Source organism: Microtus oregoni, unplaced genomic scaffold (assembly GCF_018167655.1).
Source record: "Microtus oregoni isolate MIOR12 unplaced genomic scaffold, Mior012 000001F_ref0000356, whole genome shotgun sequence".
Classification (NCBI taxonomy): Eukaryota; Metazoa; Chordata; class Mammalia; order Rodentia; family Cricetidae; genus Microtus; species Microtus oregoni.
In genome coordinates, this window is record NW_024543060.1 from 14,889,401 (window position 1) to 14,902,814 (window position 13,414).

A 13,414-nucleotide genomic window follows, 5' to 3' on the forward strand; every position below is an offset into this window, starting at 1 on the left:
CAGAGTGAAAGTAAGATCTACAGAAGTGAGACAAAGAGAAAGCCCAGAGACAGAAGGTAGACTGGATTATTTAAGAATAGATGGCTCAGAGGTTAAGAGCATTTGACTGCTCTTCCAGAGGTCCTGAGTTCAATTCCCAGCAACCACATGGTGGCTCACAACCATCTGTAATGAGATCTGGCGCCCTCTTCTGGCCTGCAGGCATACATGCCAGAACACTGTATAAATAATAAATAAATCTTTTTTTTTTTAAAGATGGTTATAAACAAGCCAAGTTAAAGCCAGACATTAGGTGTTTTTAAGTAAGGTCTCTCTCTCTCTCTCTCTCTCTCTCTCTCTCTCTCTCTCTCTCTCTGTGTGTGTGTGTGTGTGTGAGAGAGAGAGAGAGAGAGAGAGAGAGAGATTGATTGATTATTTAGGAGCTGGGGGTGGGCCCCTCAAAAGAGCCAAATGAGCAAAGAGTAAAGAAGTCAAAAGAGTAAATAAAACAATACCACCCCTTCTGTTATTTTCAAACCGAACAGTGAAGAAAAGATGAAATGCACAGCCACTGAAGTCAAGAACAGGAAAGCACAGCCTTTTCCAACCCTGCTGTGCTGTGACTTTCTTAACCACACCACCTCTGACCAGCACTGGGCACATAAACGTGGGACCAGTGTGGTTAGGCCACAAAGAGCTGCTACTTTTTAAATTTTTATTTATCTACTTGAAAGCTCTCAACATTTTAGGCAGACTTTTCAATTAAATATAAGCCAAACTTCTCTTTCAAAGGAATTACTATACTAACACCATCAGAAGACAGCTCTAAATGGTAACAATATGAAGTAACCAAATAAACCATCTTTTCTTTTTGTAATACAAATACAAAGCTAGCCAAGTGGTATTTTTCTGTCTAGATTCTAATATAAGGATGCACGGGGAAAGTAGCGGTGATAGCACAGACCTGTAACCCAGCACATGGAAGAGAAAGGAAGGCCATCAGAAGATGAAGAACACTTTCTACCACACAGCCGGAAGACAGTCTGAACTGCACGAGGCCCCTTCTCCAACAAACAATAAAGATGCTAAGGCACAGAAAGCTAGGTATACTAGCTCAAATCCGTAATAGCGGCACTAAGCGGGCTCAAGCAGGAAGACTGCCACAAGTCTGAGGCCAGCCTGAACTATGTAGAGAGTTCCAGAACAGCCTGTTATGGAGTGAGACGCTGCCTCAAAAAGCAGAAGAAAAGCAATAAAAGAGACCACAGCTATTCGAAGAACTGGGGAAGAGCCCTAGCCCTGCCTGTAACAAAAACCTTGATGTTTGAAAAATAATACCAATAATAACATTTTAATACCACCCCTAAGGGAGGCTTTAAAAATAAACAGGGGCTGGAGAGATGGCTCAATAGTTAAGAGCACTGGCTGCTCTTTGCAGAAGACCTGGGTTGAATCCCCAACACACACTTGGCAGCTCACACCACGTGTACTCCAGTCCCAGGAGATGTGAGGCCTTCTCTGGCTTCCTCCAGCACTGTACACACACTGTACATACATGCACCAAAACAAAAACAAAACCCATACAGATAATGTAAAATTAAATCTAAAAAGTAAAAAGACAACTGTAAAAAAAGAAAAATTAAATGTTTCAAACACTACAGTTCCTGATGCAACTAGGATGAATAAAGAGGTGTTGGAAAAACGAGGAGAAAATTGGATTTTTTTGTTTAGTTTTTAATTAATTTGGAGGTTCTTTCAAGAGGTATGCTGCAAGGTGAGGGGTGATTATGGAGGAACTGGGGTGAGCAGAATTGGGGTACATGGTGTGAAATTCTCAAAGAATCAAGATAGAATAATGTTTTAAAAAATTAAATGCTTTAAAATTAAATTCTGCCAATGACTTAGTTTCAAAACCTCAAAGAAATAACTTATATTTTGAAACTAGTTTTTCCATGATGACTTGGTTTGTAAAGACGCTGCGTTCTCCCTAAGAACTTGGATATTCAGGGTCTAAGCAGAGAAATCACTGCTTGAACTGGAAGCCACAGCAAAACGACAGGAGAGAAGACAAGCATCTCTGTATCCCCTGCCTGTCTCTCTGGGTGTGGCAAATTCTCAAGTTTCTCAGAACTCTTTTACCAAACTGGAAATGGCCATGTTTGGTCAAAGGTAGGTATCAAAGACTTCAAGAAAAGGTAGTATGAGGTGGGAGAGATGATTCAGCATTTAAGAGCACTTGCTGCTCTTCCAGAGGACCCCAGTTCAGTTCCCAGCACCTTGTTGGATGGCTCAACTATCCAGCTCTGGGGAATCCAATGTCTCAAGCTCCTGATGGGCACCAGAACCCACCTATACATAATAAAAATAAATTAAAAAAATAGGAGTATGACATACAATAAAATGTAGAAACGTGTTAATGCTATTTGACTTTAACAAAAACATATCAAGGACATACAGAAAATAGAGATCCACAATGAAGTTACTTATTTAATAGAAATCATATCCAGAAAACACTGGTTCAAGTATAAGCGAAATTCATCAACATTAGAATGGAACATTCAGGCACATTAACAAATTTACAGCAATGATGAAAATATAGGAAAAGTGGGGCTGGAGAGACGGCTCAGTGGTTAAGAGCACGCACGGCATATGCACAGTGCAAAGACATACAGGGAGGCAAAATATCCATACACATAAAAGTAAAAAAAGCAATCTTTTTATCTAACTAGGAAAATAAAAATGGGCCAGAAATTATAGATGGAGCCTTCTGAGGAACAATATTCTAAATGTTAACTGATTCACAAAGAAAACATTGTCAGTATGATTATGACAATACAGATGATGAAGAGGAGGCTACATTACCAAATTACAAAAATGCATGGGTGTCCTGGCTAAATAGAATGCAAGCCATCTTCCACCCTACTCTGCTGAGCAGTCCCAGTTTCACTGGAAACACTGGACTGTTAGTTTCTCAGTGGTGTAACTTATATCACAAATGCCTATCCAAATCACACTAAGTTCTGAAAAACTAATCTTGTGAGTGTATACTTTATACTTCTAAAATAGCTCTAGCATCTAAGCACTGAACTTCCATCATTGCTAGATATATAAAGAACTACTTAATGCAGCTCCTAAAACTGTATTGGTTTTCTCTGGTTAAACTGTAAAGACATGTATTATATATTATGCTTTTCAATCTGTGTTTTTATGAGTTTTCTGTGTGTGTATATATGCGTTTTTGCTGTTGTTTTCTTTTTTTGTTTATTTTGGTCTATTTTTTTTTCTTTTTTCTTATTTGTTTTCTAAAAAGTGAAAGAAAGAAGGCATGGAGTTGGGTGGCTAGGGAGGTGGGAAGATCTGGGAGGAGGTGAGGGAGGGAAACCATATCAGAATATATTGCATGACAAAACTATTTTCAATAAATAAAAAAAAAAACAAGAGTAAGCCATTAAATTTTAGTGAATTTGTCATTTCCAATATTATTTCTTAGCATTATTTATACCCCAGTTTCTTTTAATCCCTCTCACCCTGCCCTTGGTAAACAGGTACCACATAAACCAGCTCCGGAATTTCCAACCACAAACTTGAATATGAACTGCACAGACACCCCTTTTACCCTTTTCCTCTCTTCCAACCACTGAATAAAGGAACATTTCTACTATTAGGCTCAGTGTTCCAGAGCAGACACAGTTCAGGCAGTTGGAAACCACATCAGACAGTGAGGCCAACCACAAACCTCGGTGGCAGCTCAGGAAGTCCACACACCACCAACACATCGTTTCCATCCCACTTTGTTCTCCCCACTGGGAAGGAGTCAGCCGATGAAGGAGGCAGTGGGCGCTTCCCTCCTCCTGTGGGAGCCTTTGTCACTTAATCACCTGGGAGACAAGAAAGCCCAATACAGTTGCTAAGGTAGATAGGGCTTGGAGACGACTGAGAAGTGGCATGTAGGAAGAAGGGATGTGGGGAGCGGAGGAAGGTCTGAGTGGTGTATGTTGTTGACAGGGGCACGGCCATGTTAAGGACCATAAACCTTAGATCCACAGACCCCCCACCAGGAGGAGGCTCAGGGAGATGGCAAAGCCTCCCTCTAGACCATTGCAGATGATGATACTGTGTGTAGAAAATGTCCACCATAGTCCCCGAAGGCTACTTCTCTATGAAGACTGTGCTATACCACCAAGATTAGCTAAACCTTCCTCCTCATTCAGCTGTATACCATAAACCCTGCATCCTTGATTCACCTGTATGTAATAACCCTGTCTCTCTGTTCAACTATAGATGAAGCATGCTGAGCTTCCTAGGTGCTGAGGCCTCTCCACCAGAGCCCTGGCTACCCAATCCCAGCTTTTTCATGTGACTTAGTGTTTGTCTTTTCTTCATTCTTTCACTGTCCCAGGCTGGTCAATCCCTGGGCTGTGCAAGGACACAGCAAAGAGACAAGTGAGAATGTCCACGGAGCTCAGAAGCAAGCATGAACATAGGTCACTGTAGCAGCATTTCCATTACCTACTTCAAAAGGATCCATCTTACTTGACAGGGTCTTGCACCAAACCAGGAGCTCACCTGACAGACTAAGTTGATTAGCCACGGTGACTTGAGCAGGCATGACCACCACAGACTCCTGTGTGAATACTTGGTCCATAGGGAGTGGCAATATTAGAAGGTGTGGCTTTACTAGAGGAAGCGTGTCACTAAGGGGTGAGCTCTGAGGTTTCAAAAGCTCAAGCCAGTCTTCTCCTGCTGTCTGCCAATCAGGACACAGAACTCTCAGCTCCTCTCCAGCACCACGTCGGCCTCAAACTGCCATGCTTCCCTCCATGATAATGGACTAACCTCTAAATTTTAAGTCAGCCCCAATTAAATGTTTTCCTTTATAAGAGTTGCTGTGGTCATGGTGTCTCTTCATAGTAATAGAAATTAAGCCAGGTGATGGTGGCTCATGCCTTTTAATCCTAGCACTTGGGAGACAGGTGCATCTCTGTGAGTTCAAGGCCAGCCTCGTCTACAGAGCAAGTTCTAGAACAGTCAGGGCTACAGAGAGAAACCCTGTCTTGGGGTGGGGGTGGGGGGAGGAGAAAAGAAAAGAAAAAAGGAAACCCTCACTAAGACAGCCATTAAGCTTCAGGGATCTACCTGGGTCTGCCAACCCATTACTGGGATTATAGACATGCCACCATGACTGACTTTTTACAAGAGCACTGGGGATCTGAACTCAGGTCCTAATGATTGGAAAGCAATTTACCAAAAGAGTCATCTCTTCATCACTGGGTAAACTTTAAAATGATATTTCAACAGAAGCAATTAAGAAGGCTAATCACAGAATGTTTAAAAACTTTAGTTTTTCATCAGCATGGTGGAGTCCTCTGGGGTTCCTGCCCACAGGGGTTTTAGGGAGAATTAAATCGACAGTACATGGAAAGGCAAGTCAATTGTCAGGAGAAATACAACACTTCAAAGAAACAGACTATGAGTCAAGTCCAGTTTAAACATATGCACTGTCATTCATTCATTCATTCATTGAGACAAGGTTTCTTTGTGTAGCCCTGGCTGTCCTGGAACTCACTCTGTAGACCATGCCGGCCTCAAATTTACAGAGATCCACTTGCCTCTGCCTTCTGAGTGCTGGGATTAAGGTGTGTACCACCACCATCCGCAGCAACCTCACACACATGTTGTTGCTGTAAGACTGCTGCAGATGAGCTGCACCAGTGCAGGGAGGAGCAATACCTCTGCTCATCAAATCAAAGCACACTAAGTTAGCATTCCCCAGAACTGGGACCAACGGCCTCTAGGGGATCCTCAAGATCTTCTGGGTATTCACAAGGCCCAAACTACTTTTATTAAAATATGTAATTGCCTTTCTACTGCTCTTTTTGATTCTGCAATCAAGAGATTCTAAAGCAACAATGGATAAACCGGTGGTGCCACCACAGATTAAGCAGTGACAACAAACTGAATGTCAACTGCTTCACTACCTCATACTAAAGGCTTTTTGTAAAGTTGGTTTCACTTGAGAATGTCTCCCTCAAGTATACACACTTGAACATTCTGTAAAGGCTAATGTAAGACACACAGAGCTCTTCTGCTGCTACTGGGTGATATGTCTGCCTTAGCAAATGGACATACTGGGTGCGAGTAAGTCTGCCTACTTTTCTTCAGGGAAAAATCATTAACTTTAAAAAAACATCAATTGACAGAGAGCTGGTTATTAACATTCAGTATATGGACAGTACTCTTCTTCAAAACAGAACGAGAAACACTCATCTTTTCAAGATGACACCTCAACCACACTTCACCAACAGCTTCTCTAGAATTTTAGTCTGAAGAGCTTGTGCCCAGTATTTTAAGCTCAGCAATATCCAATACTAAAATTCTCATCTGAGAAAATCAGCAATGCTACTAATGAACACAAACATTCCCGTGAACTTAACCAAACAGGTAGCACTGCAAAAAACAGTTCAGTTCAAGTCCAGGAACGAAGTTTCCAGCTTGGAGCGAAAGATTTACCCCAAGAGAAATGAAGAGCACCGCATTTGTTTGTTTGGATTTGTGGATATGGTTTTTTGAGGGAAGGAGAGGTGAGTCAGGGTCTCGATGTAGCTCTGGCTGTCCAAGAAGACCAGGTTGGCCTTGAACTCACAAAGATCCTACTCCTTCTGCTGGGCCTTTGATAAGGATTTTAATCTGTCACAAATTCGGGCCAGAGGTGGGCAGTGATGGCACACAGCAAAATCCCATGACTCTGGAGGAGGCAGAGGCAGGTGGATCCCTGAATTCGAGGTGGGACTGGTCTACAGAATGAGTTCCAAGACAGCCAGGGCTGTTATACAGAGAAACCCTGTCTCCAAATACAAAACAAAACTAAAACACACACACAAACAAAACTGGGTCAACAATATGGCTGTTTCCCAGCTTCTGCTAACTTTTTAGAACGAGGCTAAGTAAAAAACCTCCAGGAGCCCTGCCCTAGGAGAGTAGTGACGCACATCCAGAACTTTAGTAACAGGAGAGACCATGCTCCGAACCAATGGAAAAACAACCTAATGAGAATGTGTTCTGAGTGCTAATAGGCACACACAAAGAGCTGAAATTCAAACCTCTCAAAATCAAGTATCAGATATTCCATTCCCCACAACAGGGTAAAATGCAGCAGTTATGTTGCCCCACAAGCACTCAAAACCTCAACTTAAAATGAAAGCACACCTTACTTCAAGCTTCGCTCCCTCCCTTGTAAGGCAGATCCATTCATACTAGATTCAAAGTTCCTCTCAGTACAAATTTCAAATGAGCATTCTTGAGGAGAATTTTTAAGTATTTTCTTCAAACTTGTATTCTAAGCCATATTGGGCTGCTGTACAGTATCAAAGTAAATGTTGCAGGACCAATTATCTTGGCTGCTCTTTATCTAGGGAATAGGTTTTTGAAAATGTGTAGAGAGCTAACCAAGCCTCACTGCACACGTTGCTAAACTAGGTTGATTAGCAAAGAAAAAAGTCTATCCAAAACTGTAATAAGCAAAAGCAGAACTTTGTATTCAATTCTGAACCTCAAGTGTCTACAGACAAAAAGCTGTTAACTTCCAGAGCAGAAAGGCTGTCTATGCAAGTTGCTAATAAGCTGTTTCATTTTAAAGTTCTGAAAAGTATCTCTGTAGTATGTGTGATTCTTAGCAGGTAACAAAGATTTCACAGCATTCAATCTGCTCAATTCTTTTCTTCTGGGTATTGTAGGCATAACCCTGAGACCTATCCTCAGACCAAAATGTTTAATTAAGGAACAAAATAAATCACAGAAATCTTACTGCCAGGTGAATCTAAGTGAGGTAAGTATCTTAATTCCTTTTCAATTGCTTTGACAAAACACCCAACCAAAATGACTTATAATTTAATTTGGCTTACAATTGCAGAGGTTAGAGTCCATGGTGGTGGAGCAAAGGCATAAAAGATGAGAGCTCACATCTTGATCCACAGATAGATGGCAGAAAGACACACTAAAAATGCTGAGGATCTTTTGAAACCTCAAAGCCCACCCTCAGTGACACAACTCCTCCAACAAGGCCACACCGAATCCTTCCCAAACAATTCCATCAACTGGAGACCCAGTATGCAAATCTAAGAGCCTCTGGGAGTCATTCTCATTCACACCATGACATAAAGGTTCAATAAAAAAGCTAGCTCCACAAAGGTTACAGCTACAAACCTGACAGAATGTGCAAGAGTGAAAAGCAGACACTGCTCTGCAGAAAGCTGTCACAGAGAGAAGGGATGCAGCAACTGGGACTAGTTCAGAGAGGAGAGATAGCAAAGTCTCCAGAGGCTGAGTGAGTTAAGTAATTGTCACAAATGTTCCTATGTGATTTCTACAAGAAATAACCAGGTGAGAATTGTGGCTAAGCACAAGAGAAACAATCTAATAACTATTATAGCCAAGAGAATAAAGAGCTTGACTTGATAGACAATATGGAATGGAAAAAGGGAATTTGTTTCCTGTCTGGAGAGATGGCTCAGCAGTTAAGATCACTGCCTGCTCTTCCAAAGGTCCTGAGTTCAATTCACAGCAACCACATGACATAAATTTCATTCATTCATTGATTCAATTTCTTCTGGATCTTAGATGATTTACATGATCGCATGATTTACTGCCACAGGGCTGGACATTAGGTACGAGACTAGACCTCTGCCACTGCCGCCACACTGTATCATACCTGTCATGGCCTCTGCTCAAGCCACCAGTCAGAATGAGCCTTTACAAGGCTCACCTGATGCATCCTACAGCATCTCTCTCCAAGTACACCCCAAATCTTCATAACGGCTTCTGAACCCCTGCTCAGCAGATGAAGAACCCTCTCAGACTCTTCCCTTAGCCTCATCCACTCCTGGTCCTCCTTCCCACTGCTCTCACCCTAGGACATTTGGGGTAAATGTTCTTCCCTGACCTGGAAGCATTAGGCAGGCTAACAGCAGACTGGCAGAGCTGCCTCCAGCTTCTCTCATGACTGCTTCGATTTTGCAGCTTTCACGTCACTAAAACTAGCACCACATGGAAGACTCTCGCACATTAATTACCAAGTTCTGCTGCCTGCTTGATGTGCAGCTTGGCCCTCTCACAGTCTCTCTGTGCTGACCCTGAGGAGACACATCCCAGAAGATTCCACTCAGTGATGAGTGATGTGAGTCCCTTATTAATCACAGCTGATTCTTCAGCCCCAGTTAAGCAAAGGCTTCATTTCCAGATTCTTAATGCAAAATACCACACAAAAAGAGTCTGTCTGATAGAGTGCGGCTTCCCTCTGAAACTTCCCAAGCTAGGCCTCCCTCACACGCACTACTCTCAACGTTCTTCCTTCAAAGCTCCCCAAACTGCGCTTTAAAGTCTAAGCACTCAACAGCTTTTCCAGCCCAAAGTTCCTAAAGCCTCCACAATTCTCCCAAAAGAATATGATCTTGTCTGTCACAGCCATGTCCCACTCTCTGGTTCTAGTTTGCTTTGTTTCTATGATAAACACCATAACCAGAAAGCAAGTTAGGGAGGAAAGGGCTTATCTGGCTTACACTTCACAATCCCAGTCTGTTGCAAGGAGGGGCTGCTTGTTCATCCTGGCCACCCGGCTAGCTTAGCCCCGAAATAACCACACAGAAACTGTATTAAATCACTGCTTGGCCCATTAGCTCTAACTTCTTATAGGCTAACTCTTACATCTTAACTTAACCCATTTCTATTAATCTGTGTATTGCCATGTGGCAGTGGCTTGCCAGGTAAAATTCCCAGTGTCTGTCTCTGGCGGATCCATGGCATCTCTCTGCCTTTGCTCTTCTTTCTCCCAGCATTCAGTTCTGTCTTCCCTGCCTACCTAAGTTCTGCCCTATCAGGCCAAGGCAGTTTCTTTATTCACTAACCAATACAAGCAACACATAGAAAGAAGGACCTCCTACACCACCAGTCCATCACTGAGAAAAGTCAGGGAAGGATCCATGAAGGCACACTCCATACTGGCTTCCTAGTTCTGCTCAGCTTGCTTCTTTCTGCAGTCAAGGAACACCTGCACAGGGGTGGCACCGCCCAGTGGACTGAGCCTGCATACATTAAACAGTAATCAAGAAAATGCCCCATAGGCATGCCCAGAGGCCAATCTGATGAAGACAATCCCACAACTGAAGTTCCCTCTTGCCTGGGAACTGTAGTTTATGTCAAGTTGACAAAAAACATCCAGTGTATACACCTCATCTCATGTCCCCAGACAACCTGCAGTCTGAGACATAGTTCACTTGTTCACTATTCATTGCTGTCTCCTCTACAGGAGGAGCAAGCACTACAAAGGGTGAGACTTTGCTCACTTAGGTTTTCGACGATTAAAAGAGGACATGCACAAAGTAGGCAGAAACATCAACCTGCTGAATTAATGAACTGCTACCAAGAGATACAAAGAGAGAGAGAGAGGGAGAGAGAGGGAGGGAGGGAGGGGGAGAGAGAGAGGGAGAGGGAGGGAGGGGGGGGAGAGAGAGGGAGAGGGAGGGGGGGGGGAGAGAGAGAGAGAGAGAGAGAGAGAGAAGTAAATCAGAGCAAAGAAGTCCTGCCTGTCACTTTTAGTATCTCCTTCAGTTTTCACCTATCCGGATGCTCATACCCAAGACCTGGAAACCACTTTAACCTCTTAGGCTCCAATCCCCTCACATCACCAGAGGCTGTCAGCATGATCTCTGCTATCTCTAGAACATGATCCCCCTTTCTATTCCCACTGCACCCCAACTCAAACATCTTACAACTGAGCTTTTCTGCTTTACTTTAACTGGAACACTCTTCTGGATTGTTCAGGTAGAGCAAAATGGTAAACAGGTAAAATGAAGGCAAAATGAAGACCAGTCAGCAACAACTCAACATTCAAAAAAATGAATGTTATCTTTGTTTCCTTTTCTCCTATTCATGCAACTGCTCATATATTCCAAGGTCTAGTCCAAATCTCAGCACTTCTGAAGACCTTCCCAATACCTTCTGGCAAAGTACACACTCTTCTTTCGGTACTGAATCATTCAAGAACTAACTGTAGCAATTGTTCCCAACATTAGCTGCCCCAGTGGACAGGAATTTCGTCCTGTACTAGCACAGGACCTGGCACTGGAAAATCTGTGCAACAGATAAACGAAGACTTTGTCCAGAATTGGTAGTTATAAAGAAAACTTAGGCAAAGGATGGTTCAGTGGGTGAGGGCACTCGCTCCAATCATGGCCACCTCAGCTTCAATCTGGGACTCACATGGTAGAAACAGAGAGCCAACTCCCACAAGCTGTCCTCTGACCTAGACACACACACACACACACACACACACACACACACACACACTATAGTACATGCATTTTTGCATGCCTACACACATAGATACAAAACATAAATATAATTTAAAATTTATGGAAAACTAGTAAACTGAACACCCAAAATGCAGGGTTATAAAGGGAAAGTATATGAGGCATTTCCAGAGAGAGATAAAAGACATAGATAAAAGATAGAGACCCCCACAAAACACTGAATTGGGAAATGAATCTTCTAGAAGTTCCCATAGAAATTCAGAGGTAGAGGAGCTAAGCCAAAAAAAGGTCAAACAATCAACCAGGAACAAATTATTTTGGTTGATAAAATACTAATGCTATGAAGGTAGTTTTGACTGATTAAACAACATCATTATAAAGTACACTATTAGTCCCCTCTAATTCCATCTCCCAGACATTCAAATATATAAAACTCAAAGATGGCTCAAAGAAAGTCTCTCAAAAACCAACAAAATTACATTAACAGAAGGAGTAAAGTTATTAAAACTAAAACTCTATACATCTCGAACTTAACACTAATTTTTTTTTATAAAAGTCAACATTTTATAAAGTGGTATATTATCTAAAACAGAGTTTAAATATTTACTTTTAAGCATTTATCTGTCCATGTGTTTGCATATATGTAGGTTGTTCAGAAGGTAGAGGTCAACACGGGTTATCTTCCACAATTACTTTTCCACCGTGTGGAGACTGGAGGTTGATGTGAAGCATCTTACTTAATCATCCTACAGTTTGTTTTTTGAGACAGGTCTCACCAAAGCTGGAGCTCACAGTCAGCTAACCTGGCCGGTCAACAAGCTCCAAGGGTCCGCCTGTCTCTCCTTTCCAGTGGCGACAAGCACCATTCTATTTATTTTGAATAAATTCAAAATGCAAGTGTAGATAATTATCCAGATTTCACAACGGAAGAACTTGAAGGACAGAAACGTACAAAGTCAAGGGCAATGACTTGTAAAAGAAAATAACCAGGAAAGGAAGCAAAAAAAATTCTCATGTACAAAGTAGTTGATGTGCTACAAAAAGTTCCTTCAATTCTACAAAGCGAGAACACACTGTACCGACTCTAGTCCAAACACTCTTTTTGTTCTATACGTTCATAACCAAATGGGAATTAAGTTCTTCTTAGGTAATGGTCAAATTTTCATTCACCACGAGAAAAATACAAGAGCAGAAAGACTGCATGACATGAGACACACAAGCAGACCCAACAGTAGGAGGACAATCTGCGTTCTTTCTAAAACTGCCAAGAGAAGCCTGAAGCCACATCACTGGGAGCACGCTTGTTACCAGAAACGGGAACACAAAATGTTCACAGAGTACATTGAAGAATTTTAGAGATGAAAACTAAAGAACAATTTTTGAGAACAACACATGTTAGTTTTCTGAATCACAATCAGAGCTGAAGCATTCTTTGGAAAGACTAGTCACATAGTTATTTAAAAAAAAAAAAAAAGAAAAAAGATACTTTTTCTGCTAGGCAAGTTTGAGCCTCTCCCGAGCAAGTCTTGCTCAATAGAGAAGTCTCACAGGGTCAACAGTCTTCAATCCTATCATTCTAAGGACTAACTTGTTTGTACCTGCACTGCGCTCTGAACAAGGGAACACATAAATGACTATTGACTGGCTGAATCTTCCCTAACATAACAGCGTATCTTCTACCTCCCTGAGCACTACACAACAAATTAATGCAGTATCAAAATAGTAAAAAGTAAAATCAATCCTTTAGCCCTGGTTTCATATCCCTAAAGTTATACTCATCACTGTTTTAGATTCTCTATCAAGGGGAAAAAGAAAAGACTCGATCAGTTTAAACAATTACTGGAAACCCAGCAGACAAGTTGCAGATACTAGAAAGCTAATCAGTTCACACTGTTACGAAAATTCAAGCTATGACAAAAATGATTCATGAGGCTTCTTAAAGCAACAACATTCTTGACATACATATCTTACAGTCTGCTTTAAAATGCTTGAAATACAACAAAATTCATTTTCTTCTTTTACATAACCAGTAACTTTTTGAATTAGGATAAAATTCTATTGAACGGAGAGCAAGTGCTGCTTTAACAGCAATGGCCTAAATTCAGTGAAAGAGAAAGATAAAAAACAAGCCA

The 13,414-nt window shown here is 41.7% G+C and overlaps 1 protein-coding gene across 1 annotated transcript in view; it reads right to left on the bottom strand.

Moving 5' to 3' along the window:
• Positions 1-13,414, bottom strand: part of Gtf2f2 (general transcription factor IIF subunit 2) — a 128,154-nt gene that overhangs the window by 94,172 nt on the left and 20,568 nt on the right. The gene's annotated exons all lie outside the window — the stretch shown is intronic.